The 27276-nt window shown below is 42.3% G+C and overlaps 1 protein-coding gene across 3 annotated transcripts in view; it reads right to left on the bottom strand.

The window, feature by feature from the left end:
* Positions 1-3273, bottom strand: part of tspan9a (tetraspanin 9a) — a 290456-nt gene extending 287183 nt beyond the window's left edge. For 2 of the 3 annotated variants that reach the window (XM_071343859.1, XM_071343857.1), the window contains exon 1: positions 2936-3272. The gene's annotated coding sequence lies outside the window, so the exon portion shown is untranslated. Of the gene's footprint in view, positions 1-2935 lie in introns of all 3 variants that reach the window. The other variant, XM_071343860.1, reaches the window with a different exon arrangement.
* Positions 3274-27276: the final 24003 nt, after the last annotated feature.

Raw genomic sequence — 27276 nt, forward strand, 5'->3', positions numbered from 1 at the left:
CCGGGGTCAAGCTTCCTGCCATCCAGGACCTCTATACCAGGCGGTGTCAGAGGAAGGCCCTAAAAATTGTAAAAGACTCCAGCCACCCTAGTCATAGACTGTTCTCTCTGCTACCGCACGGCAAGCAGTACTGGAGCGCCAAGTCTAGGTCCAAGACGCTTCTAAACAGCTTCTACCCACAAGCCATAAGACTCCTGAACAGCTAATCAAATGGCCACCCAGACTATTTGCACCCCCCCCCCCCCCCCCCCACGCTGCTGCTACTCTCTGTTATTACCACTTTAATAACCCTACCTGCATGTACATAATTACCTCAATTACCTCGACACCGGTGCCCTCGCACATTGGCTCTGTACCAGTACCCCCTATATATAGCCCCGCTATTGTTGTTTACTGCTGCTCTTTAATTACTTTTTTTTGGCGGGGGGGGGTGTATTTTCTTAAAACTGCATTGTTGGATAAGGGCTTGTAAGTTACCATTTCACTGTAAGGTCTACACCTGTTGTATTCGGCGCATGTGACAAATAATATTTGATTTGATTTTTAAAAAACGATTTAATCAATTTTAGAATAAGGCTGTAACCTAACAAAATGTGGAGAAAGTCAAGGGGTCTGACTATTTTCCAAAGGCACTGTATGCTGAAAGGCCAGGCGGTTCTAGTGTTAATATGGGAAGAATGGAAAATTATCTTTCTTTTGTATACTAGTGGTGCGCAGGTGACTAAGCTGAAAATGTGGACTCACTAGTCAATTTTGTGAGAGAAGCATCACATTTGGCACAGAAGTATGAAAATATATACACTGAACAAAAATATAAATGCAACATATAAAGTGTTGGTCCCATGTTTCATTTTCTGAAATAAAAGAACCCAGAAAATGTTCATAAATAAAAGAACCCAGAAAATGTTCATACGCACAAAAAGTTTATTTCTCTCAAATTTGGTGCACAAATTTGTTTACATCCCTGTTAGTGAGCATTTCTCCTTGCCAAGATAATCCATCCACCTGACAGGTGTGGCATATCAAGAAGCTGATTAAACAGCATGATCATTACACAGGTGCCCCTTGTCCTGGGGACAATAAAAGGCCACTCTAAACGTTTGTCACACAACACTACAGATGTCTCAAGTTTTCAGGGAGCATGCAATTGGCATGCCGACTGCAGGAATGTCCACCAGAGCTGTTGCCAGAGTGCCAGAGAATTGAATGTTCATTTTTCTACCATAAGCCGTCTCCAATGTTGTTTTAGAGAATTTGGCAGTACGTCCAACCGGCCTCACAACCACATACCACGTGTAACCACACCAGCTCAGGACCTCCACATCCGGCTTATTCACGTGTGGGATCATTGGAGACCAGCCACCCGGAAAGCTGATGGAACTGAGGGGTATTTACATCTGTAATAAATCCCTTTTGAGGGGGAAAACTCCTTCTGATTGGCTGGGCCTGGCTCCCCAGTGGGTTGACCTGGCTCCCAAGGCCCACCCATGGCTGCGCCGCTGCCCAGTCATGTGAAATCCATAGATTAGGGCCTAATTAATTAATTTCAATTGAAAGATTTCCTTATATGAATTGCAACTCAGTAAAACTGTAGTAATTGTTGCATGTTGCGTTTATTTTTGTTCAGTAGAAATGGAGCCACCCCAGATTTGGAACCACCTGCTGGAGGGCGTTGCAACCACTATAAGTAAAACTGTTTGCTAAAATGTAAATGCATATTTAGCTTCCTGCCATTGTCTCTATAACAAGTCAAGATTCTCATCTTTCAGATGCAATTGGAAATGAGTTGATAGCCCATGGCCTATTAGTGGCAATTTTATGTCGTACCATATGTCAAATTAGCTCAATCGCCAATTTCTCAGCCTCTGAGTATCACAGAAACACAACACTTTGAATGAATAACAGACAAATGTTCAAAACAAGCAGCAACGGATGACATTTACAAAAATATCTGTTCAAAACATGAAAAACATACGAAAACGTCTATTTTGAAACGACAAATTTGACTATAAATGCGTGATTATTTTTTAAATATATGTTTATTTTTGGGAATTCAAACCATTTCCGTGTGTTACAAATGGTTAAAGGTCCAATGCAGCCGTGATGAACGCTCTAACTGTCATATCTTGGTCTGAAAAGCCATTGATACAGCTGTAATAACATTGTTATAAGCATATAAACAGGCTTCATCTCTGCTTCAGACACAGCCTTTGCAACACAGAGACAGACCATCACTATGGCACTCAAGCTATGAGAGCCTGCCAGTAATCGCGCCAATTGTTCGACAAGGCATGCTTCTCACATACTAGATCAGCACTAGACGCCTCTCAGCTGTTCCTCCTCAAAGTGCTCTGAATTTATGTTTGGATTCGTCACATTCCTTAAATCTGTGCATGAGAGAGCCATAACCCCTATGCATTCCTTTAGCTTTAGGAATACTGAATGCAGCAATCAACTGGCATCTTTTATGCTCACTAGTAGGATAATCACACGTGAAAACTATCTACCGAAAAGTAAATAATTGATGTAATCAGCAGTGCTTATTTTGTTTGTCCAGACCTTTATGTAAGGCTACATTTGATTTGATATTAATTAAGTATGCTATAGGGACTATAGGTACATTTAACACATTAATCGCACGTAACTAACATATGAACGTGATATGACGTTGTGGTAGACTACATTTCTAAACATATAGCAACAAGCCTACAATGTTATATTCTAACAAATTATAGGCTACATGTGTGCTCTCTCTGTATGAAGCCCAAACAGCGAAGGATAGTCTGGAGAAATCAACTGCATAGCAAAACAAGCTACCAGCTAAGTTCATAAAGTTATTTAACTGGCATTCAAAGTAACACATAGTAACTTACTCAAAACAGTACTGTAGCCTAAATTACTGCAATATAATGTAGCCTTTAATATGCGGTCTTACCTGCTGAGAATCACCGTACAAGTTACTTTGTTGTTAACTGTCAGACGTGTATCAGCGCAGAGCAAGTCCAGAAAAAAAACTTTGCCTCGGAACTTCCAAGCAAATAATAAAGTTTGAATTCGGTCTTCCACCACGATATATTACTGTTTCCTAATGTGTTCCAGCTTTGTGCCTCCAAGGTGCCTCGGCTGTTTAGCAAAGACGTAAATCGGGACTTTCTGTACTTCTGACACCGTTACTCCCTCTAACTAACCTATGGTGATGATGGCAATGGATGTCTCCCGTTGGATACGGAAATCGAGCACGCTGGAAAACAGTAGAGAAGCTTACTTCTGCCGTGTTCCTATGCTAGTCGGAACTAGGAAACTCGGGAATGTCCTAATTGGTGATTCGTTGAATGCGGCACGTGTATAACTATAACATTTAGCAAGTCGGAAATTTCCCAATTTCCTAGTTCCGTCTTGTACTTGAACCCGGCATAACTACAGGGACTACATTCAATTACATTCAATTTTCGGAGGAACCGTTATTCCAAAACTGAACCGTTTATTTTTAACAATTTGAAAGGATCATGTAAAGTGAATTTCTGACCGATGACTCTTGAGAGTTGAGTCTTAGGGAATGTAACAATGTAACAATGGATTATTCCTGTCAAATAACATCGGTGATTTATCGGTGTTTTGGCACAAGCAACATCAGTAGGCTATACCTAAACCCCAATGAAGGCCTAATGCTAATTCGTTTTGCCATATGTTATATTGCTGTAGTCTTATACGTTCACTAATATGCTAATACTTAGCTACTTGATACATAAAAACCGTGCAATTGACTTCCATTTAGGCCTATGACATGAAGATACAATACAATACAATAATACAATACTTGCTTTATAGGTCAATTTGCAACAACCTGGTTCCAGAGCTTTTCGGATTATTCTGTACGTAAATCCAAGATATCTAATTTATTATGATATGTTGCGTTTGGTATGGTATGTATTAATTTGTGGATGTCCATCACCCATCACGAATGACATGTTATGAATTACAATTTGTATTATATATTACAAATTTGCAAAACGTACAATATGTTACGAAATTCAAAACATACAATATGTTACGAATTTGCGAAGCGTATGATAGGTTATGAATTCTAGCTAGGTAGCTAGCTCGCTAACGTTAGTTAGGCTAGGGGTTAGGGTTAAGATTAGGAGTTAGGTTAAAGGTTTGGTGGAAGGGTTAGCTAACATGCTAAGTAGTTAAAAAGTAGTAAGTAGTTGAACAGTTGCTAATTAGCTAAAATTGTCTGTGATGAGATTCGAGCTCGCAACCTTTGGGACATTCAAGTTTTTCTTTGTTGGGACCCGTGGTCCGTAATAAACCCTGTTCTGCGTCTAGGTCCGGATCCGGAATGCGGTCTGCCGGAGTATGGCTTGTTTAGCTTCCTATTGGAGGGCACTGGTGGGGAAAACTGCTCAGATTGGTATGGCACACACCATTGACTAACGTCACATTACATGATAAAGATTTACGGAATGGATTTTAACAGACTTTGACCATATCGTTACTTATCTGTCTCGCTATGACATCATGTACCTAGATGTTCCCAAGGAGCATGTAACACAGCCTATATTTCCACTTCCCTTGTGAGACGGTTACGGAGGCTGGATTTGTCCTGCTGTCAAGCCTCACAGTCCAGGCTTTGCTGGAAGACGACACACATGGCTTTGTAACAAAGGAAGCAACACTGATCTACATGTCTGTTTCCACTTTCCCTTTGGTCAATTACGTTCCTCCATGAAGTGTGTTAACATCTGGCCTTGTTGTTGGCTAACATGGTGCTGCTACTAGTAAAGCCATTGTTATCAGCGTGAGAATCAGATCCACTATGTGAAACAGAAAGGTTCTTATGTTTACCTAGCGGGTTGCTATTGGCGTACCCTACTCTACCTGTGAGTTTCAACATATCATTATTCCTTTGAGCTCACTCATCCCTAGTTTTTCTTTCAAAATTACCATGTGAAAGCAGACTGACAAAGTGTGAAAAGTGAGATCAATCTGTGCAGAGACTGTGGACTATCCTTGGTCATAATACAGTGTGTTATCGAGACAACTCTAAAAAGCATAACCATTAAACAACACATGGATGAAACCATTTGAGTGGAAATCAGTCTCCATTTCTTTGAAAACATTGTCGAATGACAGTTCACTTAAAACCTCTTCATGGAGCCTCTACCAACTGTAACTTCAGGAGCCAACAGCTTTCATTCAGACAGTAAAATTAAGACAAAGACGGGTACTTAGGTTCAAATGCTGACAGAAAGGAATATACTGTACATTTAGAGTCCCACTAAATATATACTGAGTATACAAAACATTAAGGACACCTGTTCTTTCCATGACATAGACTGACCAGGTGAATCCAGGTGTAAGCTATGATCCGTTATTGATGTCACTTGTTAAATCCACTTCAATCAGTGTAGATAAAGGGGAGGAGACAGGTTATAGAAGGGTTTTTGAGCTTTGAGACAATTGAGACATGGATTGTGTATGTGTGACATTCTGATGGTGAATGGGCAAGGCAAAATATGTAAGTGCCTTTGAACGGGGTATGGTAGTAGGTGCCAAGCGCACCGGTTTGTGTCAAGAACTGCAACGCTGCTGGGTTGACACAACTGTGGCAAGCATTGAAACATGGGCCATCATCCCATGTCAACATGGGCCATCATCCCTTTCGCTTTCGACATCTTGTAGAGTCCATGCCCCGACAAATTGAGGCTGGGGGGGTATACTTGGTATACAGTGTAGTATTTATTACTGTAGTGAAGCTTATTGTAGTTGAAGGACCATAACTGGTGGCCACTGGCATAGATGCGAATTACAATATATAGTGGGGTTACAGCGGCGTTCTGTGGAAATCCTCCATGCAAAACGGGAATCTCCCTCCCTGCTCCTGATTTACTGTAAATCAAGCTCACCATGCCAGGCTTTTTTCTGCCTCTGTATGGGCCCATTTTAATGCAGAAGTGATTGTGTTACAACACTCCATTATCCCACTACATCTTTTCTGCTGGCAGGTCTCCCACAACTGTATTCCCAACTAGGGTATGGCAAGGGATTTCTGTGATACAGAATGAATGGGTATCTAAAAATGCATCTACCTGCATGAATGATCACATATTTTGTTATTTTATTTAACAAGGCAAGTCAGTTGAGAACAAATTCTTATTTACAATGACAACCTACCGCAGCCAAACCCGAACAACTGTGCACCGCCCTATTGAACTCCCAATCACATCCGGTTGTAATACAGCCTGGAATTGAACCATGGTCTGTAGTGACACCTCTAGCACTGAGATGCAGTGCCTTAGACTGCTGCGCCACTTGGGAGCCCTTGTAGATGAAGAAATATATATATTCACAGTATGTGCCCTCTGCAAAGGACTGATGATGAGGTGTACATACTATATTTGTATACTATATATTTTTTTCATCATAGTTACAATCTACGCTAGGCCAACATGTGACTGACGAGGTAGAGTCAAACCTCACTGTTATAATCATCAGCTTTTCCTTCCATCCTTACCTCGTTGTTTGGTTTAGTGAACCACTCTCCCATTAAAGCAGGTCACCATGCATTAAACCCTCATATCAAATAGACTTTAATTAGCTCAATCAGAGCCAATCAGGCATGGCCCATTCGTCTGAAGTCAGTTGTCGTCCAATCACCCAGTGTTTATTGTTGTAACTGCGGTGGCTTTCCCCTCTGACTGGCTGAGACTCAGGTGCAAGGTGTCCTCCGAGGCTCTGTCAGCCCACAGACATGGCTGGGGACCTTGAATAAGCCCAGACATTCCCGAGTGCTACTACATCATTAATCCAGAGGTTTCCTTGTTGAGCAAGAGGTTGCAATCTAATCCATTAAAACAAATGATAAAGTACTGGGAAGAATTATATGGTGTAATGTCGTACAACCATCACTTACTGTATGTACATACTAAAGTTCGGTACCTTTGTAAACCAAAGTCTTCATCAAGTCGACTATTCTTTTTTGCACAACATGTGCCGGCTGCTGCCTGTAGTGTGTTTGCTCACAGGGGCAAATACTGTAAGACAGTACTATGTATAAAAGTAAACCACACCACTGTGCATACAAACAACTGTCTGATTTCATCAAGGCCGGATTAATGCATGGGTTTAAGGGCTGAATAATTAATATTTTTTTTATATACACTACACTACAAAAGTTTAGGGTCACTTAGAAATGTACTTGTTTTTGAAAGAAAAGCACAATTTTTGTCCATTAGAACAACATCATATTGATCAGAAATACAGTGTAGACATTGTTAATGTTGTCAATGACTATTGTAGCTGGAAACGGCTGATTTTGAATGGAATATCTACATACATTGTCAGATGTGTGCGTACTGGTAGCGAAGTCAGGTGCAGGAGAGCAGAGATTTGTGAACAGGTGCACACTTTAGTTAGCCAAAAGTGCAAAACGCGCAAAACAGTCACAAGAATTATGTTTAACAATAAACATCTTCGTGAAAAATAACACGGAAAAAACAAGCCAGTCTGGCGCGTCAACAATACACACGTAACACAAACAATCTTACACAAAGACATGATGGGGAACAGCGGAATAAATACATGTAGATTGATTGGGGAATGAAAACCAGGTGTGCAGGGAACAAGACAAAACAAATGGATACATGAAAAATGGAGCAGCGATGGCTAGAAAGCCGGTGACGTCGACCGCCGAACGCCACCCGAACAAGGAGAGGAGCCGACTTCGGCGGAAGTCGTGACATACATTAGGCATACAGATGCCCATTATCAGCAAACATCACTCCTGTGTTCCAAGAGCTGCGTTCAGGGGATCTACGTGTTTGAGAGTGTGAGCTGGAAAGAGGGCTGGAGAGTGAGCTGCGTTCAGGGGACCTATGTGTTTGAGAGTGTGAGCTGGAAAGAGGGCTGGAGAGTGAGCTGCGTTCAGGGGACCTATGTGTTTGAGAGTGTGAGCTGGAAAGAGGGCTGGAGAGTGAGCTGCGTTCAGGGGACCTATGTGTTTGAGAGTGTGAGCTGGAAAGAGGGCTGGAGAGTGAGCTGCGTTCAGGGGACCTATGTGTTTGAGAGTGTGAGCTGGAAAGAGGGCAGGAAAGTGAGCTGCGTTCAGGGGATCTATGTGTTTGAGAGTGTGAGCTGGAAAGAGGGCTGGAAAGTGAGCTGCGTTCAGGGGATCTACGTGTTTGAGAGTGTGAGTTGGAAGCAGACGTTACACACAGGAGCTCGCTCTCAATGTTCAAAATACACCAGAGAGCATAATTTAGACACATAAAATCAATAGTTTATTACGTTTTATCACAAGCACACACAGGTATCTGCCTAAATTAAGGAAACACCAACATAAAGTGTCTTAAAAGAACGTTGCACCACCACAAGCTGCCAGAACAGCTTCAATGCGCCTTGGCATAGATTCTACAAGTGGACCTAACCCATGCCTGGAAAATGCACCCCACAACATATACTTTCTATCCCTTGTTTACTCAAGTGCTTCCTTTATTTTTGCAATTACCGGTATGCCTAATGTCGGAAAGGCCACAGTTTGGGCAGCATGCGCAACAAATATAGGCTACAGCTTGTTGCAATGTGGCCATAGACATATCATTCATAGAAGGGTTTTGTAACCTCTTACCCTGGCAATTTGACTGTTAAACTCATGGGTACAATAGCAATGTATGCCAGTCCTGACTTGAATGGGAACTGCCATCTATGGATTATATTTCTATGGTTGATTGCAGGTATATGTTTTCCGTTTGCATATTTCACAATACAATCCTATGATTTCTTAATCCGGACCCGGATTTAATGAGTGTTCACTTATGAGAGATGAGTGACCCTTTAGAGATAGGCTGCTTTCGTCAGCCTATTCAACTCAATAAACAAATGGCTTTGCTTATGCTCACAAACTTTAGTCTGGCAAAATAAGTGGCATTTTACAAAACATGTTCAAATCTTTCAGAGTATATAAAGTGTAACATTGTTTCTATGAAAGAGATAACTATTTTTGATGATCTGCGGAAAGTGCATGTGATTGTAAAGAACAGAGGGTGGGATAGCCTAATTGTTTTCTCTCCCTCCGTAAGTGGGGTTGGTTGTGATGTAGAAAACACATGATGTCCTTTTTTATATTATAATGTACATAAACCATAACCACACCATAACTTTTCCGTTTAGCAGAGAAGCTGTAATATGGTGTTGGCAAAGGAATGAACAAAATGGCATAGAAGGCTTGTGCTGTAGCCTAAATTGTATTTCATGATACATTGGCTGTCTAACCAAGTGTCCTTCAAATGACGTGCTCTGCCTCTGACAATTCAGTTTTCAATCAATTGTTATCTCATGTCAAAGCACGGATAAAGGTGCTGAGTGCAGCACAGGACCATAAAAAAAGACAACATCTTGACTTTTCACTGCAGGGAGGCTTGTGATGTGAATCTGAGGTTCACCAGTAGAGCCCTTCAGCAGAGAACAGCTCCTGCATGGCCCAGGGGATATGGTGGTGATGATGTTCCTATATCACAGCTGGTGGCAACACAGATCTCCATCACCGCTGATGAGACCGACTGGCCAGTCAGAGAATTATATCACATCTGGTGCATAGCTTAGTTATCTGATTATAGGTATGGTTCTATTGTCTAAGAATTAAGATTATACATTCTTTGTATTAAGGACTGGTTATTATTTTATAGTATACATTATGGCTTTATGTATGAGTGGGATTGTGTGAGTCCGAGAAAACACTGAGAGAGAAAGAACACCTTGTCAGATGGTGCATTGGAGACTGATGTGTTCCTGTCCTGTCTTTTCATAATACTATTGCAGAAACCTGCTACAGATTTTCATCACCGCTGATGGGACCGACTGGCCAGTCAGAGAAGTCAATTATATCACATCTGGTGCATAGCTTAGTTATCTGATTATAATAAGTTGTGGAGGTAATACTGTCTCTACCCTTCTGTTTGTACACTACGTCTAATTCTGTTTACTTTAAAGGTTGAATGCAGCCGTTTTTTCTTCTTCTCTATATTCAATCATTTCTGGGTAACAATTAAGTACTTTACTATGATTTGTTTTCAAGTAGAATTGTCAAAAATAAACAAAAATTGCTTCTTAGCAAAAAGGAATTTCTCAAGTAATAACTTTGCTAGGACTGTCTGAGAGTGGAAAACTGAAACTTAGCTGTTATTGGCAGAGAGGTTTGAAATTCCTTTCTTATTTCTCCCTTTCTTGGACTAGTAACCGGAAGGTTGCAAGATCAAATCCCCGAGCTGACAAGGTAAAAATCTGTCGTTCTGCCCCTGAACAAGGCAATTAACCCACTTTTCATAGGCCGTCATTGATAATAAGAATTTGTTCTTTTAACTAACTAGTTAAATAAAGGTGAAATAAAAAATATAAAAAATTATTGGTCTATTACTAATTAACTAATTTACTGCATGGTGATGTCATCATGGAAGGCCACAACTCCCTACTACCAAAACCCGTTGAAATTTCAGGCCGTCTTTTCAAACAGCTCTCACACTAAATGGCCATTATCATCATTTTTCACAATTTCACAGTATTATTCCAATCTCATAGTGTGGAAATATATATATAACACAGACAAATCACGTTTTTGACTGCACTGGGCTTTTAAAGTATGTTGATGTTCTTATTTGTATGTGGTATTGGTGAATGTGGTATGAAGTTACACAAAGAATAGTAGCAAAACATCTATAACCATGTGTATCTTTAATATCTATAGATCCTTTAGTGAATGTCCATATGTCAATGTGTTTCTCGTTCTGGGAGTGTGTCGACGTCCAGTGGCTCTGAGCGTATACTCAGGAGTTAAGCTTTCACACTAACTGTTGATTACAGGGTGGAAAGGGCTTTGATTTTACTACCCTAAAAACTCTATAGGGACTTCTCCAAGTCGGCTCATATAGCTTCTTAAATGGGATTTGCTTATATTAGATTACATGGTTAGCTAGCTCCATTTCCATGTTTTTAACATTAAGCTGTTTGTGAACAACGGCGCTCTATGCTGCTAGTTGACGCTCAATCTATGGGAAGCCACTTTAAAAACCATTAAAGTAATATCCATTGTACATATTGGTCACAAATGTACTCTGAGGTAAGTGAAAATTGAGGGCATTTTAGGGCCTTTGGGTTTCATTGAACATGCTGCTGACATTTAGCAAGAAAGCATTTTTCATGGTAAGTCAAAATTCAGGTACCTCTTGCTGTATAACAAAAAATACACTGAACAAAAATATAAACGCAACATGTAAAGTGTTGGTCCCATGTTTGAGCTGAAATTTAAAAAATCCCTTATTCCATACGCACAAAAAGCGTATTTCTCTCAAATGCTGTGCACAAATTTGTTTACATCCCTGTTAGTTAGCATTTCTCATTTTCAAGTATAATCCATCCACCTGGCATATCAAGAAGCTGATTAAACAGCCGGATCATTACACAGGTGCACCTTGTGCTGGGGACAATAAAAGGCCACTTTAAAATGTGCAGTTTTGTCACACAACACAATGCCACAGATTTCTCAAGTTTTAAGGGAGTGTGCAATTGGCATGCTGACTGCAGGAATGTCCACCAGAGCTGTTGCCCGAGAATTTAATGTTCATTTCTCTACCATAAGCCGCCTCCTACGTAGTTTTAGAGAATTTGGCAGTAAGTCCAACTGGCCTCACAACCGCAGACCAAGTGTAACCACGCCAGCCCAGGACCTCTACATCCGGCTTCTTCTCCTGCGGGATCGTCTGAGGCAGGTGTAGGGTGCCGAGAACTATTTCTGTCTGCAATAAAGCCGTTTTGAGGGGAAAAACTCTTTCTGATTGTCTGGGCCTGGCTCCCCAGTGGGTGAGCCTGGCTGCCAAGTGGGTGGGTCTATGCCCTCCAAGGCCCACCCATGGCTGCACTCCTGCCCAGTCATGTGAAATCCATAGATTTGGGCGTAATTAATTTATTTAAATTGACTGATTTCCTTATATGATTTTCTTTTAATGTTGCATGTAGCATTTATATTTTTGTTCAGTATATATAAGAGTTGGGCACACCAAAGAAAAGTCACATATTTTACAATACATTACCAGATAAGTCCAGATAATGTTTATCCTATACTATTTTTACCACACCGTACCCAGTTGTACAACAAATAAAATCAAATGTTGTATCCATTCATATCCTTGTGGCAGGAGCTTGACAAGCAGCTGGGGGTCAAGGACTCAAGGAGCCAAAGGTGGCAGATAAACCTTTCAACTGGAACCCAGAAGCTATTGAGATGATTAAACAAGATGTGTTGCTGCTGGCTGCCTCTGCCTCTGGCAAAGGAGGCAGAGAGGAAACAATGTCCTGGAATGTGAGCACAGCCATTTTCCCCCCATCATCACGCAATGCACATGCTCCGATCCCCATTCTGTGGGCCGTGCCACTGCCAACCACCCATCTGGAGAGAGGGAGAGTGAAAGAGAGTGTGTGTGCGAGAGAGAGAGATAGCGACGAGGGGCAGCACAAACTGGAGTAGAAATATTCCACACCAGCACAACTCGCATCACATAATGTCCCCTTTAAACCTCATTTATAACCACAACACTTCTATTTCTAGGGACACAAACACTGTCCATGACAATTCACACCCCTCTATTTATACTGTACTGTATATACACTGAGTGTACAAAACATTAGGAACACCTTTCGTCGGGGCATGGATCCTACAAGGTGTCGAAAGAGTTCCACAGGGATGCTGGCTCATGTTGACTCCAATGCTTCCCACAGTTGTATCAAGTTGGCTAGATGTTCTTTGGGTGGTGGACCATTCTTGATACACACAGGAGAGCGTGAAAAACCCAGCAGCACTGCAGTTATTGACACACTCAAACCGGTGCGCCTGGCACCTACTACCATACACCGTTCAAAGACACTTAGATTTTGTCTTGTCCATTCACCCTCTGATTGGCACACATGTCTCAATTGTCTCAAGACTTAAAAATCCTTCTTTAACCTGTCTCCTCTCCTTCATCTAAACTGATTTAACTGGATTTAACTGGTGACATCAATAAGTGATCATAGCTTTCACCTGGTCAATCTACGTCATGGAAGAGCAGGTGTTCCTAATATTTTGACCACTCAGTGCACATGCTTTATTGTCCCATACACCAGATAGGTGGAGTGAAATGTGTTGTTTTACAGTGTCAGCCATAGTAGTACGGCACCCCTAGAGCAAATTAGAGTTAAGTACCTTACTCAAAGGCACATCGACAGATTTTTCACTTTGTCGGCTCAGGTATTCAAATCAAATCAAATGTATTTATATAGGCCTTCTTACATCAGCTGATATCTCAAAGTCCTGTACAGAAACCCAGCCTAAAACCCCAAACAGCAAGCAATGCAGGTGTAGGAGCACGGTGGCTAGGAAAAACTCCCTAGAAAGGCCGAAACCTAGGAAGAAACCTTGAGAGAAACCAGGCTATGAGGGGCTGCCAGTCTTCTTCTGGCTGTGCCGGGTGGAGATTATAACAGAAGATGGTCAAGATGTTCAAATGTTCATAAATGACCAGCATGGTCAAATAATAATAATCACAGTAGTTGTCGAGGGTGCAACAGGTCAGCACCTCAGGAGTAAATGTCAGTTGGCTTTTCATAGCCGATCATTGAGAGTATCTCTACTGCTCCTGCTGTCTCTAGAGAGTTGAAAACAGCAGGTCGGGGACAGGTCAGACTGACCCTAGCCCCCCGACACATAAACTACTGCAGCATAAATACTGGAGGCTGAGACAGGAGGGGTCAGGAGACACTGTGGCCCCATCCGATGATACCCCCGGACAGGGCCAAACAGGCAGGATATAACCCCACCCACTTTGCCAAAGCACAACCCAAGGGGGGGGCGCCAACCCAGACAGGAAGACCACGTCAGTGACTCAACCCACTCAAGTGACGCACCCCTCCCAGGGACGGCGTGGAAGAGCACCAGTAAGCCAGTGACTCAGCCTCATGTATTCAGACCAGCGACCTTTCGGTTACTGGCCCAACCCTCTAACCACTATGCTACCCGCCACCCTGCAATGACTGACATAACAACAAGGAAAACTGATGATGCACTACCCAATTTTAAATTTGCATCTGGTGCATTTTACTATTACAACTTTATAATAGTAGAATGCACAAGATGCAAATGTAATATTGGGTAGTGCATCATCAGTTTCCCTCTTGTTATGTCAGTCATTTAGTTGGTCACACTTTATTTGGATAGACCGCATAGTACGTCATACTATCAATAAATCTGTTGATAAGCAACTGCTTGCCAGGGTTACAGTTTGGGTTAGGTTTAGGGTAAGAGTTACTGTTAGGGTTAGGGTTAGGATAAGGTTTAAGGTTAGGATTAGGGCTAGAATTACGGTTAGTAGATAGTTAGTTGAAATGTTACTGATAGTCTGTAGATGTAGATGATCAAATACACTGTCCCACTTCAGAAGTGCCAACTCCTGCAGCTTCAAATCTATTTACCATAATGTGGCCTGCTGCTTTAGTGTTTATGTGATTGTGGCAAGCCTGATCGGTTCTAGTGTTTTATCATCCACATTTTATCCTGTTAATGGAGAATACAAAAATAATTTATACATCTTTAGATTTTTTTGGTTTACATTGTTAGTCAAAAGAAAAATGGCCGAAACATAATGTTTGATTGACTTCACGGGTTAATGCTATCAAAGGCATGCCGTAACAAAGTGGATAGATGCACATTTTATCCTTTACTTCTGGGGAATGGCACTGGGTTATTGTAAACACATAGTGTGTTTAAAAACAAAGAAAAACCTTTTATGGTCTTACCAAGAGCCGTCCCTTGAATAAACAAACTTCCCATCTTTGTGACACTAGAACTGGATATGTTGCACTGCCTAGAGCAGCTTGTTTCGATTCTCAGAGTGGCCCTTAAGTTCTATGTAATTACAGTGTGTTGGTCCATGGGGACCCTCAGTACATCAGCGAGGCCCCTCTTGGGTCGTAGCCCAGTGCCGTAACAAGGAAGGACAACGAGTCAGAATGAATGTGTAGCTACCTCATTTGTGACTTGCATTCTCTGTTTTAAAAGCTCAGTTATGATAACAGTGTGTTTCACGAATCATGGAAAGAAACATGTAACACAAAACACAAAAAAATGATTGCCCAAAAAGTTGATGAATAATTAAGTATTGGAGACTCTGAGTGCTCAACACGCCCACTATATGCTGCAGAGAACTGGGTGATTGACTGTTAATGGGTTTGTCAGCTGTGTTTTTCCTGTTGGGAAACAAAGCTCCCTGGTTATGAGCTCTGCAGGGATCCTCTGGAAGACTCCTACATTGTGAAAACATTTCCTTACATCTGACCAAGACACACAAGGAACTCAGTATAAAATCTGATCTCTGTCACACACAGCACCGTGCAAGCAGGCATTTTCCATAAAATAAGGTGGTTGGGTCATTAAGGGGACTTTTACAGCGTGAAAGCTTGCACATTATAGTTACTATGGGAACTGGGACTCAGTGGTTACTCCACTGGTGCTGTAATTAGGTCGTAAAGAAAGTGAGTGAGAAAGAGACTGTAAGTGTATATGTGTGTTAAGTGTGTGTGTATGACAAGTGCATGTGTGTGTTATCACCATTACCCCATGTTTAGGGGGTCAGGTAGACGTTAGAGAATGGCCAGGCAGCCATGAACTTCAGTCTCCCACTGTGGGGTTAATTAGAAGTGAGAGATTGTACCTGTTTATGCTTCACCGTTCACTTACTGACTTTTCTCCTTCCTATGACATCTGTCTTTTGTATCACAAAGACCTCAAAACGGGCCAATTTGACATAAGGCAAATTACAGGATATAACAAACTTAGGGACATGAGTCTGAGGTTAAAACAACATTTGCAAATAACTTTCATGGCAGAGTAATGTACTACTATAGTCGTAAAAGGATGTTTTCCAACAATGCATGGCCATAACGGTGTGTAAACTTTAGGAATAGTAAAAAGTTATTTCCCGATTTTTTTATTTGCCAAAACAAAGAAGGGATTGCACCAATGCAGTTTTTTGGGTATTGTAGTGACTGGAACAGCTTTTGACACAGATGACTGACTGGCCCAGTTGGTCAGTGGTCATACCCTTACCAACTTCATTATTCTGCTTCTCTATACAATGGGTAGAAATGAAGAGTTTCAGTCCAAAACACTATATATCCATGTTCTGAAAAATTGGTAAATTAAACAATAAAAGCTAAAGAAATAATGAAAGAAATTGGTGTGTTTTTTCACTATCTAATTATGTCATGGGGATGTTAAATGCCATACATGTATTTGTTTAAAATCTATCACTTAATGGTTTCAGAGAGACAAATAATCATGAGGTTTTTTTCTCGAAATGCTATATCAGTGCCTTCAGAAAGAATTCACACCCCTTGACTTTTTCCACATGTTATTGTTTACAGCCTGAATTTACAATGGATTAAATGAAGATATTTTGTTGTCACTGGCCTATACACAGTACCCCATAATGTAAAAGCTAAATTGTGTTTTTAGACATGTTTACAAATGAAAAGCTGAAATGTCTTGAGTCAATAAGTATTCATACCCTTTGTTATGGCATGCCTAAATATGTTCAGGTGTAAAAATTTGCTTAAAAAGTCACATAATAAGTTGCATGGACTCACCCTGTGTGCAAAAATAGAGTTTAATAACATGATTTTTGAATAACTGCCTCATCTCTGTAACCAGTGGTGTAAAGTACTTAAGTAAAAAGGATTTCAAGTACTACTTAAGTCGTTTTTACTTTACTTTAATATTTATATTTTTGACTACTTTTACTTTTACTTCACTACATTCCTAAAAAATATTTATTTTTTTACTCGTTGCATTTTGAATGCTTAGCAGGACAGAAAATGGTTCAATTCACACACTTATCAAGAGAATGTCCCTAGTCATCGCTACTGCTTCTGATCCGGCGGACTCATTAAACACACATGCTTCGTTTGTAAATTAAGTGTGAGTGTTGGAGTGTGCCCCAGGCTAACTGTAAAAAAAATGAAAAAATGAAAATGGTGCAGTCTGCTTTGGTTAATATAAAGAATTTGAAATGATATATACTTTTACTTTTGATACTCAAGTATAATTTTTGATATATTTGTCCTTCCTAACTCATTTGCTGGAGAAGAAGAAAACCGCTCAGAGAGAGAACGAAACGAAACAGTTCTGTCTGGTGCAACAACACAAAACAGAAAACAACTACCCACAAAACCCATGTGGGCAAGAGCTACCTAAGTATGGTTCTCAATCAGAGACAACGATAGACAGCTGCCTCTGATTGAGAACCACACCCGGCCAACCAACAAAGAAATACAAAACTTAGAACACAGAACATAGAATGCCCACCCCAACTCATGCCCTGACCAAACCAAAATAGAGACATAAAAAGGATCTCTAAGGTCAGGGCGTGACATCACCAAACCTAATCAGTGTCTAATCTAGAAATACCATTCTTATAAAGTAATTGACTTTCACAAATCAATGCTCACAATACTTTCATATGATTCTCTTCTCATTTGTTTAAATACATTTGACCATCACTTAATCCAACTGCGCTTAATGGTTGATCACTTAACCGTTGGTAAACTTATACGTTTTAAACTGGTTTGTCTACTATATATGGATTTTGATAAATAAAATGTGTGTTTTTAAAGTGTAAACATTACATTTACATTACATTTAAGTCATTTAGCAGACGCTCTTATCCAGAGCGACTTACAAATTGGTGCATTCACCTTATGATATCCAGTGGAACAACCACTTTACAATAGTGCATCTAACTCTTTTAAGGGGGGGGGGTGGGTTAGAAGGATTACTTTATCCTATCCTAGGTATTCCTTAAAGAGGTGGGGTTTCAGGTGTCTCCGGAAGGTGGTGATTGACTCCGCTGACCTGGCGTCGTGAGGGAGTTTGTTCCACCATTGGGGTGCCAGAGCAGCGAACAGTTTTGACTGGGCTGAGCGGGAACTGTACTTCCTCAGAGGTAGGGAGGCGAGCAGGCCAGAGGTGGATGAACGCAGTGCCCTTGTTTGGGTGTAGGGCCTGATCAGAGCCTGAAGGTACGGAGGTGCCGTTCCCCTCACAGCTCCGTAGGCAAGCACCATGGTCTTGTAGCGGATGCGAGCTTCAACTGGAAGCCAGTGGAGAGAGCGGAGGAGCGGGGTGACGTGAGAGAACTTGGGAAAGTTGAACACCAGACGGGCTGTGGCGTTCTGGATGAGTTGTAGGGGTTTAATGGCACAGGCAGGGAGCCCAGCCAACAGCGAGTTGCAGTAATCCAGACGGGAGATGACAAGTGCCTGGATTAGGACCTGCGCCGCTTCCTGCGTGAGGCAGGGTCGTACTCTGCGAATGTTGTAGAGCATGAACCTACAGGAACGGGTCACCGCCTTGATGTTAGTTGAGAACGACAGGGTGTTGTCCAGGATCACGCCAAGGTTCTTAGCACTCTGGGAGGAGGACACAATGGAGTTGTCAACCGTGATGGCGAGATCATGGAACGGGCAGTCCTTCCCCGGGAGGAAGAGCAGCTCCGTCTTGCCGAGGTTCAGCTTGAGGTGGTGATCCGTCATCCACACTGATATGTCTGCCAGACATGCAGAGATGCGATTCACCACCTGGTTATCAGAGGGGGGAAAGGAGAAGATTAATTGTGTGTCGTCTGCATAGCAATGATAGGAGAGACCATGTGAGGATATGACAGAGCCAAGTGACTTGGTGTATAGCGAGAATAGGAGAGGGCCTAGAACAGAGCCCTGGGGGACACCAGTGGTGAGAGCACGTGGTGCGGAGACAGATTCTCGCCACGCCACCTGGTAGGAGCGACCTGTCAGGTAGGACGCAATCCAAGCGTGGGCCGCACCGGAGATGCCCAGCTCGGAGAGGGTGGAGAGGAGGATCTGATGGTTCACAGTATCAAAGGCAGCCGATAGGTCTAGAAGGATGAGAGCAGAGGAGAGAGAGTTAGCTTTAGCAGTGCGGAGCGCCTCCGTGACACAGAGAAGAGCAGTCTCAGTTGAATGACTAGTCTTGAAACCTGACTGATTTGGATCAAGAAGGTCATTCTGAGAGAGATAGCAGGAGAGCTGGCCAAGGACGGCACGTTCAAGAGTTTTGGAGAGAAAAGAAAGAAGGGATACTGGTCTGTAGTTGTTGACATCGGAGGGATCGAGTGTAGGTTTTTTCAGAAGGGGTGCAACTCTCGCTCTCTTGAAGACGGAAGGGACGTAGCCAGCGGTCAAGGATGAGTTGATGAGCGAGGTGAGGTAAGGGAGAAGGTCTCCGGAAATGGTCTGGAGAAGAGAGGAGGGGATAGGGTCAAGCGGGCAGGTTGTTGGGCGGCCGGCCGTCACAAGACGCGAGATTTCATCTGGAGAGAGAGGGGAGAAAGAGGTCAAAGCACAGGGTAGGGCAGTGTGAGCAGAACCAGCGGTGTCGTTTGACTTAGCAAACGAGGATCGGATGTCGTCGACCTTCTTTTCAAAATGGTTGACGAAGTCATCAGCAGAGAGGGAGGAGGGGGGAGGAGGGGGAGGAGGATTCAGGAGGGAGGAGAAGGTGGCAAAGAGCTTCCTAGGGTTAGAGGCAGATGCTTGGAATTTAGAGTGGTAGAAATTGGCTTTAGCAGCAGAGACAGAAGAGGAGAATGTAGAGAGGAGGGAGTGAAAGGATGCCAGGTCCGCAGGGAGGCGAGTTTTCCTCCATTTCCGCTCGGCTGCCCGGAGCCCTGTTCTGTGAGCTCGCAATGAGTCGTCGAGCCACGGAGCAGGAGGGGAGGACCGAGCCGGCCTGGAGGATAGGGGACATAGAGAGTCAAAGGATGCAGAAAGGGAGGAGAGGAGGGTTGAGGAGGCAGAATCAGGAGATAGGTTGGAGAAGGTTTGAGCAGAGGGAAGAGATGATAGGATGGAAGAGGAGAGAGTAGCGGGGGAGAGAGAGCGAAGGTTGGGACGGCGCGATACCATCCGAGTAGGGGCAGTGTGGGAAGTGTTAGATGAGAGCGAGAGGGAAAAGGATACAAGGTAGTGGTCGGAGACTTGGAGGGGAGTTGCAATGAGATTAGTGGAAGAACAGCATCTAGTAAAGATGAGGTCAAGCGTATTGCCTGCCTTGTGAGTAGGGGGGGAAGGTGAGAGGGTGAGGTCAAAAGAGGAGAGGAGTGGAAAGAAGGAGGCAGAGAGGAATGAGTCAAAGGTAGACGTGGGGAGGTTAAAGTCACCCAGAACTGTGAGAGGTGAGCCATCCTCAGGAAAGGAACTTATCAGGGCGTCAAGCTCATTGATGAACTCTCCAAGGGAACCTGGAGGGCGAAAAAAACATAAACATCTAAATGACATGTATGATACATGACAACCATACATAATCACTTGTTATTGCTAATTTATTTCACATAGTAGTAACCACAATTGGTCACCATTTAAAAGGGGTGTGTGAACACTTCCATTGTCTTTCAACATGGAGCAGGGTAGACAGCAAGGGAGAGGAAGAAATCAAAGAGCTCGTGGACAAGGGGCCCGTCAGAAAGGTCATCAAAGAGGTCAAAGAGGTGGGCATGGTCCCCGTGAAAGAGGTGGACATCAGAGGGAGGGAGGCAGACGGCAGGGAACTGTTGTGTCTAATGAAGTCCGGGCCAGTGTCATTGACCATGTGGTACTGTCCCCTGTTATTGCAAGTATAGGTGCAAATTTGTGGACACCTAAAAAGTAACGTACTGCTCTGTTATGAACATGTTTGTTTTTAAAATACCTCTTAGCACCCCACACTCCTACTGAGTAGTCCAGAACAGGACACACGCATGTCTGATACAGTCTGGAATACTTGGCGTAAACAACATCTTTGAGTGTTTTTGTTTTTTCTATAACTCACCCAAGAGCTCTACTTCCTGAGTCGGCCAGGGCAGATGTTCCCTATAGAAAGGTAACATGTTCATCAATAAAAATACACAAATATTTATAAATGCTAGTAAATTCCAAAATGTCTTCACCAAAACAAAACTAAAAAACACTTTTCTTTAGTAGCTGGTTTTCTAAAAGTCATTATCTGTGTTTTTGTCTGTTAATCATGAGTCTCCATCTTTTACACCAATTGACTGCACATAATAACATGTTCTGTGTCACGGATACCTCCGGAACTTTCATCACACACACCTGTCCCCTATTCCCACTGATTAGTATCTGTAGAAGTGTGCCCTGTGGTTTCCATTGGGCGGTCCATTATTGTTACAATGTCCATTGGTGCGTGGGAGTACCTGTGCGTTTTTGGGCTTTCGTGCCCTTGTGGATTGCGCAGATGATTACGGGTCTCGTCCCGTAATGTGTTATTTATTCGAGGTACTCCTCGCTCTTTTGTTTGGGTTTCAACCTTGTTACGTGTTTGTTTGGTCTTCGCCCCCCAGTGCCCTTACACGGCACACCGTAATTTGGGCTTATAAAAAAACATATTACACATTCCTGCTTCTGTCTCCCGATCCTTCATACCAGCGTGACATTCTGCGGGTCTTGTTCAGTTTCTGCCATCAAAATCATATCATCAGCATATAAAAGGATACTTAGCATTTCATCATCATATCTTACTCCAATATTTAACTGTTTATTTTATTTTGCCTGCATGTTACAGAGACACACTCTCTTTTCTCTGAGAAGCCGAACCAGGGAGAGGGACTCAGCTGCTCCTCCCCGCCACGCCCCATAAGTCTCTCTCTCTCTCTCGGTGTGCTTACGTCCATGTGGAAACCATCAGCAAACATTCCAACAACATTTATATTACAGTGTCTCCACACTGAGGGACACAATTTTCATAGTGTTGTCTCTCACTGTTGCTAGCGGCTTCACATTATTGTAGCCTACATCCACTCTGGAAACGGTTGAGGCATCATATGATGTGATTTCATATCCACATTATAGTTGCTTGTAAAATTCTGATGCAAAGCATTTCTCGCCAGAGTGTTGAAGTGGTCTGTAACTGGATCCATGTGTGAACTGAAGGGGTTTGATACCCAATAATGGTGATGCAAGACAGCTCTATGCACCCCACCCTGGTTTCACACCATGGTATGGAAATTACAGATGTAGGATTTTCATTTGAGACAGTTTGCTACAGCAGGAAATTAATCCTGGAGAAACAAATGTTGATTATCATTAATCAACATTTTTGTAGGGGTTGATATTTTTGTAAGGGAAAAATAAGACTGACATTTCAAAGTGGAAATTACAAACTTCAGAAGCCTTTTTAAACCTCAAATACACTTCAGGTGTTAAATGTCCTGCATTGCAGGAAAGTTCTCCTGCAACAAGGTGATCAAATTAAGATCCTACATCTGTAGGTCATATGGGAATGATTTCTCCCTGTAAGGTTAGCCCTTCAGCCCTATTAATGTCCCCTGTCTACAGGGCTCCTTATCCCGTAAATTAGTTATATCTGACTGGGTCAGTCAGTAAGAACAGTTTTTCCACTATCAGAAGTGCCTAAAATTACTCAGTTAGCCAAAAAAGCCAAATAGAGGCTATGCCAGTGGAGGGGAGGATGGCTCATAATAATGCCTGCCATAATACTTCGTTCCAGACATTATTATGAGCCATCCTCCCCTCAGCAGCCTCCACTGAGTTATGCAATATCCAAAAGCCATGAAATAAGATCGACTGAAAAGCCTAACGTCAATTCAACGTGAAATCAACAATGTCACCAAGTCATTCGATTTAGGCCCTTTTGCAAATCCAATCAGTTTTACATGTTAATTCAACAGCATCACATTTGTTTTGGTTGAAATTATGTGGCAACAACGTTGATTCAAACTAGTTTTTACCCAGTGGGTTTGAGACTTGGCATCCTGTAATGGCCAAACTTCATGCAATTTCTGACATAAACTGGTCAAATTAAGTCTATACTCCAACATACAGTGCCTTCGGGGAAGTATTCAAACCCCTTGACTTTTTCCACATTTTGTTAGGTTACAACTTTATTCTAAAATTGATTATATAGTGTTTTTCCCTCATCAATGTACACACAATAATAAAGCAAAAACAGGTTAAATGTTTGGCTAATTTATTTTAAATGAGAAACTGAAATAATACATTTACATAAGTATTCAGACCCTTTACTCTGTACTTTGTTAAAGCACCTTTGGCAGCAATTACAGCCTCAAGTCTTCTTGGGTATGGCGCTACAAGCTGGGCACACCTGTATTTGGGGAGTTTCTCCCATTCTTCTCTGCAGATCCTCTCATGCTCTGTCTGGTCGGATGGAGAGCATCGCTGCAGAGCTATTTTCAGGTCTATCCAGAGATGTTTGATCGGGTTCAATTCCGGGCTCTGGCTGGGCCACTCAAGTACATTTAGCGACTTGTCCCGAAGCCACTCCTGCGTTGTCTTGGCTGGTGCGTAGGGTCGTTTTCCTGTTGGAAGGTGATTGGTTACATCAGACCAGATAATCTTGTTTCTCATGGTCTGAGAGTCTTTAAGTGCCTTTTGGCAAACTCCATGCGGGCTGTCATCTGATATCTCAGTTATCCCGTGAGAGCTTTTGTGCCGAACCCACTAAGGTGTTTCAGATGCCAAGTTTATGGTCATGTTGCAGAAGTCTGCAGGAGGGCATGAGACAAGGGAATGTGTAGTATCAGTGGAAAAAATGGTGTCAATTGTGGGGGTGATCATGTTGCTGGGGATTAGAAGTGCCCGGTGAGAGGGAGACAGGTTGAGGTTGCCAGGGTCAGAGTAGAACAGAAGGTGTCGTATGGTGAGGCAATAAAGAGAGTAGACGATGATGGGTCAAAGGTGAGTAGTACACCTAGGCCAATACAGAGTGATACGAATCTGTGCTTCAGTAAGGTTGGTTATCAACTGTACTGCAGAAATGGAACGTAAATCAATGTTTTACAATGTTTTAAATAGATGTTGTGGTGGCAGCTGAAGAGAAGTACTTGGGTGTACGAGGTTTTACTGCAGAAGAGTTACAAGGTATGTTGAACGAAAGAGTCCCGTCCTCCAAGGCCATCGGTCCGGTGTAGGATCAAATAGGGACAAAGTAGTGGAATGGGGTGATAAAAAAAGAAGGGTAGGGTTAGTTGGTGGTGCAATTTTAATTTTTACCTTTTTACTTTTGTATCACAAAATGTAACATGATCGATCAAACACTCCTGCACAGTAGGTGGTGGCATGCACAAACAAAAAGTTAGAATGCCATGATACTAAAGAAGACACCATAAAACCAAAGCCTGTATCACTTCCTCAAAATAGTCAGAATGAATAAATTAATTAAGATTAATTAATTAATCTAAATCTTTAATTCATTTCATATTTTTTTTTCCAAGGAGGTTTTGGTCACTCAATTTTCCATCTACTTTAGCTATGTAGTCGTGCAGTATTTCTCGTCACACAAGTAGAAAAATGTGTGACGTGTCCGATCTGCTGAAGGTCTGTGTCACTGTCTGTGTGTTCTGCGGTAGGATTGGATAGAGCTCAGTCATTGCAGCCGTGTTGGTAGGCAAGTAAGCATTGTCGAAATCAAAACCCAACCCTCAAGTAAGTCATGACCAACACACTTACAAAACTCTGTTTTGGACGAGACAGACTTTATGACTGAAATTATCCTATTCACACGTTGTAGTAAATTGACACTAGAATAAATGTTTTGGACTAATATCGTTGCCACGCCGTCTTCTATCAGATAAGTTGTTTGTTACCTTCAGTTGAGCTTCAAGGGTTCACTCCACGGTAAATATCGACAAAAGTGAGAATCCATTTAGAAGTCAGTTTATTTACACAGAGCAGATCAGTATCTCTCCAGAAGCTCAGTCTGCAGTCTGTGGGCCGACCAACCCTAGCATTTACATTTAAGGATTTAATCTAAAACGCTTCATCTGATTTTAGTTTAAATAGATTGAATCTCATTGGAACCACATGGGGCAGAGAACATTCTTAAACAGCAAAAATAAACAGCCATTAACGTTTTTTTGTTTGGGACTGATTTGATCTTTTGGTTACGTTTAGGAAAAGAGAAACTCAATTAGCAGTTTCCAGGGGCTTTATACTGTGCAGTTTGTCAGTGGGACAAAAATGGACATATTGATGTACTGTACTGTATTGGTCTATGGTTGTGACAGAAGCCTTGTTTATGCCCGGGTCTAACATGCATCCTTTGTCCTGATCTTGTCCACATTCTGATTGTGCCCACATATATGTGACAGATATGTGTCTACACGTGGTATTAAAATGGTGTCTCTTATCCATCCATTGTGTCTGCATTCTGACCAGATTTACTGGTCCCTCCATGTATGCAAATGATTTGACGGATATTTTTTCGAAATAATATTTGTTTATTTTAAGACGTTGATGTCATACAGTAAGTCAATGGTGCTACCTGTAAACTATTTTAGTAGGTAGAATAATGATAATTTCAAGGGTTTCACTCTCCAGATCCCGCTACACTTATAAGATATCCAGACACAATGCATACCTGACTACCTCAATCCGATCATAATCCGTCTTTTAATCGTCTACACTCGTCTGTGGGCACAATGTGGGCAAAGGATAGGTGTTAGAACCAGGTATAAACGGGGCTAAAGACTTCATGTTTTACCAATAGCATCTCTGTTGTTTGACTTCTGGTGAATGATCAAGTCGAGACTTACAGTAGATAAACAACGTCCATACAACTGAGACGCTTTCATTCCCTTTCAGGGGCACACAGCGTACTGGGTTATCACATCAACGTAGAAACAATTCATGTTGAATGCATGGTAGCATATCCAATTACTCTCACACTGTACTAACAGTTAGCGATCACAACTATGGCTGTTTGAGTAGCATGCTTTGTTTATACAGTTTATGTAACTATGCTTATGAGGTGGGGTTTGATAGGTTGGACCATTGAGGAATTTCCTCCATTCACAAAGGGAAACAGCTGGTGTGCCCCCACTAACCTGGTGAAGGAGGAAAAGAGGAATACCTAGTCAGTTGTACAACTGAATGCATTCAACTGAAATGTGTCTTCCGCATTTAGAATACCTTCAAAACGTTCCAACATCATTTGCACTTGGCTAGTCAGTCAATGCCCTGCAGCTCAATGAAGCGGCCTGTGTGAGGACCACCATGTCAGACAGTGTGAAGTGAACAACATAAAGGACCTTGTTAGGCTACAGAACAGAGAGACTAATCCAGAAGGCCTCAGACAGTTGGCCTGATATTGATTAAACTAGACTGAATGCTGCCCTCACCATCATTGACCACAGTGTTCAGTCTGTTTTAACCAGGGTACCAGGGTATCAGATATTAAACCCCCCCCCCCCCCCCCGGGAAGGCAATGTCTCCATCACCTGAAATGGCTCCCGATGACCTTTGAACCCTGTATGGTGTGACCCCTCACTGGTGTTCCAGAAGAAGGCCGTTCGCTCTGTGTGTGATCCAAAATGTATGACTTCACACCATGCTGTCCAGGGTCTGACCTTTGCACATGCTGTGACCGCTTGCACACAAAATGTTGTGCAAACGTTGAACAAGATCAGGGGTGCTCAGCCATGTTATTCCACATCAACACGTTTCCATGTTTCTGTCTTTGTATTTTCCCTTTATGTCCCCAAATTGTCCAATTCATGACATTAAACAGAAGTGCCATGTAAGTCATACAGTATGGGTTATGTCCAGTCACAGTCTTTTGATGATGTTAAAATGAACTTTTGTGTGACCCGACCAAGTTCATTAGTTCAGTAACATGAACAGGACCAATGAGTCCTCATTACTCTCTTTTGAAGCACTACGGCAGTGACTGAAGACAACGCTTTGCTGCTCGGTGCTTACGCATACATCCATTAACCCACAAAGGAGTTGCATTGACATGAAGGAGGCTTATGACGGCTAAGGAGGAAAGGTGTCTCACTCGTTCCCCAATGCCCTGGCATGCTGTTTCTGCTGAGAAGACCAGTGTATCATGCAGTAACGGTAAGACTGGTCCCATCTTGCTCATGTTCTATGGTCTCCCATTGTTAGTTACAGTGGACCATATGTTTAGCTTAGCTTTTCATTCCCGATTTGTCCTTGACAGCACAACAAATAAAAAGCGCATTTTGGGATTGTGAAAGGAAATGAGTGTAGATTGGGAAGGGTTAGCATACATGAAGATGCTTGAATGTCTTTAGCTGCAGTTGTACATCCTATATTGTAAATTGAGCCCTAGTTATGGCGTACAACAATATCTCTTTATATATCCGTCGCTAAACGCTTTGGCATTGGATGAGAAAAGAGGAG

Source organism: Salvelinus alpinus, chromosome 15, assembly GCF_045679555.1.
Source record: "Salvelinus alpinus chromosome 15, SLU_Salpinus.1, whole genome shotgun sequence".
NCBI lineage: Eukaryota > Metazoa > Chordata > Actinopteri > Salmoniformes > Salmonidae > Salvelinus > Salvelinus alpinus.